We start from the raw sequence: 8,164 nt of genomic DNA on the forward strand, positions 1-8,164 counted from the left end.
AACCGGCTCACGAGTAAACTACCCCTTATTTCCGGTTTACAGTGAGAGCTCTGCCGTTTCTTTGTTTTGTGATGAGAGGCTCCACCCTAGGGCTCCTTGGGTTTTTCAAATCCTCTGGATGTTTACTTATTGGTAGACCTTGGGTGTTGGAAAACTTGAACAAAATAAATGAATCTGGGTTAGTGGATTCCTACCAATTTTACGTCAATGACAAATGAAGACACATTTCAAGGAGACGCCCTTTCTTCACTTCCAGGTCTACTACGTGTTGATATGAGCTCTGTATCGTTGCCAACCTGATTTAAAAATCAGGTGAACTACTGCCAGGGTAGAATCACATAATTCTGTCCCCGAAGGGAAGAAATGTTTGTTCACAGTGCCATTTATTTATTAGCCACTAAATCTATTATGCAAATAAAATTGTGAAAATACCACTGTGTTTATCCTGTGGCTGAAACACTTATGGAAGAGAAGCCATTGAATATTAAAATACTTAGCACTTTGTAAACGTATGTTTTAAAAATTATAAACCAAGTAAATCTATTTCTTTAAAGTATGCTAATAGATGGATAACCAGCTAAAATAAGTAAAAACTTTGTGCCAACTACTGACAGTTCTTTGGTCTAAAGCTCTAGAGAGCATGTGGCACTGACAGGACCCAGACATAGTTCTGAAGGCAGTGACCTCAAATTAGTGGAGAAAACTCCTTGAGAAGCTTACAACCACGCGCACCTTAATGTTGCAGGGTTTTAGTGCAATGGGGAAAAGAAGAGTTTTAGGAGAAAAACAGGATGTGATCCAGGCCAAAATCACAGGAAGAGTCTGTCACTTCACCTGCAAGATAAAAGCAGGATAATCTTTAAGGGTAGAAACACGTGGTATACCCTCGTGTGAGGGGATTCCATAGGGGATGTCAAGAACCTGCTGTGTTGGGCACCATAAGATGTCAATCATCTGTTCTGGATGCGGGTGGGCTTAGAAACTGTGATTCATTACATTTCTCCTCTTTACCTTGTTCTTTTTCACAACACAACATCGATTTGTCAATGTGTCAACTACATCCCTGTACTGGAAAACAGAGGGGAACGTGTGGGAGAAGAAGGCACAGCCGCAGAAGACAGAGAGGAGGGCTTGCGTCACACCTGTAAGTGGTAGGGGTTAGAGTCCACTGAGCAAATACTTGAGAACAGAACGTAGGAATGGAGGTTTGGAAGACAGTCCAGGTATAATGGGCTGCAGCCAGTAAGGTATGACCATACTTCGGCCATATGAGACCCACGCTTCCTTGCCTAGATCTGTACTGGTAGTGGGTCTGTAAGAACTTCTGGTACAGAAATCCATCGTGGGGCTCATGGTGGTCAGCTGGAGCCTCCTGCCTACAGGAAAGTGCTACCCCATGACTGACTGAAGAGTCTCCTCTACCTTGGTAACTGGGCTTCTCTGCTAGTCCTGTCAAGCACGGGTGGCCAGCTCACAGACATAAGGATGCATCCTCAAGTCAAGTTCCTGGAACTCCTCAGCTGACACTGGTGACAGCCAGACAGCTCTGTTCCCTCAGTCCCAGAAGTAGAGCACTTCATGAGGCACAGCCTTGCAAGTCCCAGCCTGTGAGTCTCTGGTATTCTCCTTCCTGAGATGTCTCAAGTGCCGCATGCTATAGCCTCCACGTACTGCAATCCTGAGGAGGGAAATGTGGGCTGCAAGGTGAGGTGCCCTCTGTTAGTGAATAAAGTAATTCTGAAGGCAGTGGGAGGAAAATGCAAGTCCTAAGAGGCAAAATAGAACACCCACATGTCCCAAAGAACAGTGGGAAATGGTACTTTTCTCCTCACAGGAAGAGAACTTGGTCAAGTGATCTGACCGCTCCTGTGAGCTGCCGTCTATGTGGAAGACACAAGTACACCAAGCATCTGAAAGTTTAAAAAGGAAACAAGAAGCAAGTTAGAATTAAAAAACATCTCATCTGAAGAAGCTCTGCTGTCAGTGAGTAGGTGGTTGAGCGCCACCCCACAAGGCCGAGGCCAAGCTTTGTGGAAATAGCTTTCTACGGAGCACTGGAGAGAAAACTAACTTCAATAAATACTACACAGGCAGTCAATGGGGGAATGGCCAGGATGGATGACCAAATGAAGCTGTAGCCGGGTAAGAAAACCTCCCAAAATTAAAGTTAATTGGCAGCTAGTCAGGGGTCTCCTGAGACATGGATGTTACCTCAGCTCCTGGAAAGTTCCAGGCCCACAGGTGGCTGAGAGTAGAGCAGAAGACCCCAAAGTTTCTCATCCATCTTTGAATCCTTTCCTTTCAGGCTAGTCTTTGCTCCATCCAGGACGTCATCTGAGAACAACGTCATCTAAACACAACAGCATACACATTAATAGATAGAACATCGGGCCAAAAATCTGGGTGCTTTGTAGATAGGCTAAGCTGTTAAGTAAAATTAACCATCAAACAAATGAAAGAAAAAGAAAAATCAGTAAAACTGTGAGATGCTGCTGTATACATTGCTAGAACTTCACAGCATTCAGCGGCAAGGCCCAGGGAAGCAACAATTAAGTTTTCCTTAAGCAAAGGTGAATTGGAGCTGTACATTAGAAGGGCCTACTTCCACCTGTGGGAATCAGCCTGGAGTGTTCACTGCTAAAATACAGATCATTAGTCGGGGTTCTCTAGAGTCACAGAACATATGGAATGGACGGGGAATTTATTGGAATAACCTACAGGCTACATTCCAAGTAATCTAACGATGGCTAGCTGTGAGTGGAAACTCCAGGAATCAGTCCCACAAGGCTGGTTTTCTGTATGTGCTGGAATCCATAAAAGGTAGGCTCCATTGTGAAAAGACTAGACTGCTGTGCTAGTAAGACAAGGGCAAGCAGAGGGCAAAAGCTTCCTTCTCCCACTTCCTTATACAGGTTTCCAGCAGAAAGTGTGCCCCAAACTAAAGGCACCTCACTAAAAGATCTTCTCACCTCAAGATCCAGATCAGAGGTGCATCTTCCTACCTCAAAGGCTCAGACTAGGAGTGAGTTCACCCACTTCGAACCAAGCAGATAATCTCTCACAGATGTGCTCTCCATTTCTAGACAGGACTTCACTCCAGATGCAGTCAACTTCACAACCAAGAATAGCTGTTTCACATCCCAGAACAAATAATAGAATTTAGAGAAAATAAAATGAATCCTAAGGACCAAGGGTGAAATGTCACGTGTGTTAGCTGATCGGAAGAAGAAGTTAAACCCATGGTTCTTGTGAGTATCGTGGCAGCCTGGAAACAGAAAAGCAGCCATGCAGAAGCCAGATGGTAGCTGGCCACTAGGAATTCTGGATCAAGAGTTACCGTTCTTTGGACATCAGGGTCATAAACAAAGTAATGGGCATGCAGGCCACCCAGGATGTTCCCCTGAGCTCCCCTGGGGAGCTGACTTCTACAGAGGCATTCTGGGGCCAGTGCAGGAGTCACCCAGCTTGCTCCTGTCATCAGGGACCTGGTCCCTGGGAATAGGTATTTCCAGTGTCTGAAGACGTGATTTACGCTTTACCCACTTTTCCAGATGTATATTTCAGAAGGGTAAGATTGTCAGGTTACCTCGAAGAGGGTGAAATAAGCCAACATTTATTACTCTGCTAAATGGAAAAATAACATTTTTTAATTTCTTCTCATGGATTTTTAAACTGCTTTTGCCATTTTTCTTTGTACACACACGGATGCTGAGAGATAAAGTTCACGCAAAGCCTGAAATTGGTGCTACCCAGTCTTTTGGAATTGAACAAATTACTTCTTTGGTATGGGGAGAGATGGTAATTTTTTCCTAAATTTCAAGCAAGCTAAAACACAGCCTCTCATGTGGTTGTTGTTTCTGCTTTTTTCTTCTTTTGTTGTTGGATTTTTTTTTTTTTTGGCTTTTCTACAGTTTATTTCACCTTTTTCCTCACTACGTTTTCAACGATGATCACTGAATGATGTTACCTGGTCCTGGCTTTACAATTTCATCTTGCTGTCTTAGTAGAAATGAAATTTCTTAAAACGGCTTGTGTCAATTTGGCATGTCTGGGAAAGAGGGAACCTCAAATGAGGAATCGCCTCTATCAGATTGTTTTGTTTTGTTTTGTTTTGTTTTGTTTTTTGGGAATAACTGTCAGTCATTTGTTGTTGTTGTTGTTGTTGTTGTTGTAAATGGATGGAGGAAGACCTAGCCCATTGGTGCCATTTGTAAACAAGCAGTCCTGGGTTGTATACTTTGCATATACTTTGAATATGCAATGTAGGACCACCTCCAAGCAGCATCCTTCAAGGGCTTCTTTTTCTGCCTTCAGGAATCTTCCTTGGGTTCCTGCTTTGGTTTTCCATCATAAAACAATTGTAACCTGTAAGCCAAACTTAGGGAGCTAAGTTATTTTTCGTCAGTGTTTTATCATCTAAAGGAAAAACAAACCAGGACAGCTTAGAATTTGTCACTGAGTAGACATCCCCAAATTAGTAGGTTCTTCATTTTCTTTATCCTCCTCAAACACGGGTCCCATGAAGCCTACAGAAGTTCCTTACTGGAGGGGTGAGTGGAGTCATTGAAAGTCAGAGTCAGCATCATCGCAGAGGACATGACACGAGTGCCCTTTACAAGAAGTCAGCAGAGCTGAGATATACAGGGGTCAGAGTAACAAGGGATAAGTGAGCCCTGCAAGTTCTTTTGTGAGATTTTCATCAGGTCTTCTCACAACATCAGAAATACAAGAGGATTTTACACTTCTCATTGTCTCTCTGGTGCCATTCCACAGGAATTCATTTACTGGAGTCTTACTATGCAAACTTACCTATCAAAAACAATAAAATCTTAACTATTAACCATCATATAACACATATTTTAGATTCTAAACAAAGCGTCTTCATTGTGTGTAAGAATAGATACTTACTTTACAAAGATAAGTACTCTTTCATTTAGATGTCCATATTTCTCAAAAAATATGAATTGCAAAATAATTTCTACTGTGAATCAAACAAATAATTATTGCATTATAAATGACAGATATGTCTCTAAATATAGGTTCTTTAGAAAAAGGATACTACAATATCCCAGACATAAGTTTTCATTGTGGATTGAATAAGAAGCATTCATTATGATTCTTTTAAATTTTTATCTGAAGATGCTAATAGGACAGCTTTCACAAAGGTATTTTTAGACAAACGTACATGATTCAAATAAAAAATATAAAACAATTAAGGCTATTATATTAATTTAATTGCCTTTCAAAAAATATTTTATTGTACGAAAGATTTTAAAGTGTACTTTTGGAATTCACTAGAAATTTTATTTTAAATCCTCAGAACCTTTTGAAAGATGCCTTTTAAACACTGAAATTATTTCTGCTGTTCTTTTCTAGTACTCCACAGCCAGATCATCAGCACTAAGGAGCAGTTCTTTGCTCTCCTGGCTGGGGTCTCAGCAAAACCCAAGTCCCTCTGAGGATGACAACGAGCACATTCCTTCACCCTTCACTGTACGAGGCCACAGAACACCAGGAATAGCTGACATGGCTCCAATCCCAACAACCATCTTTTAGCTCATGCTGGACTTCTTTTTTTATTGGATATTTTATGTATTTACATTTCAAATGTTATCCCCTTTTCCAGTTCCCCCCTTTCCAATCTTCCCTCCCTTCTTCTATGCGGATTCTCCCACTCGTCCACTCCCACCTCAACATCCTGGCATTCCTCTACACTCTGTGGGTTGGGGGGAGTTGTCACAGGACCAAGGGCCTCTCCTCCTATTGATGCCAGACAATGCCATCCTCTGCTACATATGCAGCTGGAGCCATGGGTGGCTCCATGTGTACTCTTGGGATGGTGGGTTACTCCCTGGGAGTCTGGGGGGTCTGGTTGGTTGGTATTGTTGTTCTTCCTGTGGGGTTGCAATCTCCTTCAGTCCTTTCTCTAACTTCTCCATTGGGGTGCCCATGCTCAGTCCGATGGTTAGCTGCAATCATCCTCATCTGTATCAGTAGGGCTCTGGTAAGCCTCTCAGGAGACATCCATATCAGGCCCCTGTCAGCAAGCCCTTCTTGGCATCAGCAGTAGTGACTAGGTTTGGTGGACTTACTAATACACTGCTCTGTGTCAAAGAACTGAACTCAGTGCAAAGCAGAGCATAAGGAGTATGTGGCCATTAAGCTGGACGACTGAGCTCCACTCTGGTGAACATGTTACAAGGTTACCCATCTCTCCTCGGCACCCAGAAAGAGCAGTGCACCTAATTTCTGAATTCCTAGCTCTAATAGATGGTGAGAAGGTGTTGCTTCTCATTGGCTGCTCTATCCAGGCCTTTGCCAGCTGCAAATGAGCCTGGTAAATGGCACTGTAAAATTTGTTCCTCTTCTTCTGTTGGTGACATTCATGTAGGTGCTATGATATATATTTCTACAAATAGTAACGCAAGAAGCAGCTGAGTTTACACCCCACAGAGCATGTGTATACCCAGCTGTCTCTGAGGCTCATTGCTTGTTCATACTCTCCGCCCACATGGGTCACCAGTGAATTACTGCCCATTAGGCTGCTTTTGAACAGAAATGCTGACTTTCGCCATCCCAGTTGGGCATACATCACACTGTTTGACATGTAGCAGAGAACGAGTAGCACTATATATTTTCCAAAGGTTGTAAACAAACCTGTTCTCATGAACTGCCCATTGTTTGGTTGGCTTTAACCTTACTGCTCTCCGGTCTGTTAATGTCATGCTGATGTGACTCAAGTTCAGTGAAAGGAATCCTTCTGGTTGAGGGATATGATTTTAATGTGAGCCCCCACATACAGCTGTGGGGTATTATCTTGATTACATTAATTGATGCTGAAAGATCCATTCCAATTGTGGGTGGTTCCATTTACAGAGCTAGGAACCCTAGATGAAATAAAACAGAGGAAGGGAGCTGAGCTACATACAGTTATTCATAACTCACTACTTCTTAATGTGGATGTGATGGACTTAAGCCCCTGCCAGTGAGACTTTGCTACCATGATGTACCATGAGGCACAATAAAATCCTCTAAGTTGCATTAGTCGGAGTATTTCATCCCATCAAGAGGAAAAGAAACCCAAGCAAAAGTGGTTGTTTTAGGGCTATTTCCATTATAGACATTGAACATTAACTCTCACATATCAGTCTATAGAATACAAGTAAAGAAGAGATAAGAGAAGGCTCCTTTGCTACCTACTGACTTCTCTTCTCATTAGCAGGACCAGGGCATTCTTGATACCCAAGGTCTGAGTTTACAGCAGGCTCTTGCTAGTTTCAAGCCATAAAGTTTCTGCATACAAATCTTCTAAAGTATCATTCCCCTTTAGACAGCTGAGTTATTCTTTGAACAGCATAATTAGCATATAAAGGGTGAGTTTCCCATCTAAAGGCACCTGAGGCATTTCAGATTGGAGTCTCTGGAAATGACCTTGCTTTTAAGGTGCCTTCAAATCAAGACTCTTTCACTCCTGCCAGGAGTGCTTTGCTCTACAAATGAAGGGGAGCCATTGTTTCTAGCACAAAGAGGGCCTCACACCCAGCCAGTCCTGAAAGGCTCAGGAGTGCTTTTATAAGATCCTGTAGCAAAGAGGAGCTGTTGGGAGCACAGGATGCTGGGGCTCAGCCTACCACTGTTTCCTATGTTTTTGGCCCCTTCAAACTAGCACCTGAAAGTAACCCTGTAAAACTGTTGTCCAGAGTGCCTGGGACTACAATTCCCTGGGTCTCTGGAGGAGGTCGACATTAATACCTTCTAACTATGAACTGTTGAGGTGCAGATAGTAGCTGGCTTGTGGTGCTTTGGGTGCTGGTGCTTGAGGTGGTGAAATGGCTGGGGACTCCTCTCCTGCCTATGGAGGCTCCTAAGACTGAAGTGTTTTTCATTACAAAAATTAAAACCATGAACTCTGTGCTTACTCTGGGTCTAATGTTTATTTTCTTCTTTGTTTTCCCAGCCCTGGAGCTTCCCTAAATCCAGGTAACAGCCACCTTTAAGTCTCTTGTGCTCTTTCATGGTCACTAGAGAGAAGGGTGGTGAGGCTTTGAAATATGGCAGAAATGGCCCAGATTTGGACTAACACTTTTTTTTTTGCTGTGTTTTGATAGCCAATGTGGTTAACAGTGGGAGTCGGGGGAGGCAGAGGCTATGGTGGTGCCCAGAT

General features: G+C 43.0%; 1 long non-coding RNA gene across 1 annotated transcript; it reads left to right on the forward strand.

Moving 5' to 3' along the window:
* The first annotated feature begins 438 nt into the window (after nucleotides 1-438).
* On the forward strand, nucleotides 439-7,918 carry LOC134479358 (uncharacterized). Its single transcript, XR_010052580.1, has 2 exons — nucleotides 439-2,142; nucleotides 5,377-7,918. It is a non-coding gene; the product is annotated as an uncharacterized LOC134479358 (long non-coding RNA).
* Nucleotides 7,919-8,164: the final 246 nt, after the last annotated feature.

This window comes from Rattus norvegicus, chromosome 6 (genome assembly GCF_036323735.1).
Source record: "Rattus norvegicus strain BN/NHsdMcwi chromosome 6, GRCr8, whole genome shotgun sequence".
Lineage (NCBI taxonomy): Eukaryota > Metazoa > Chordata > Mammalia > Rodentia > Muridae > Rattus > Rattus norvegicus.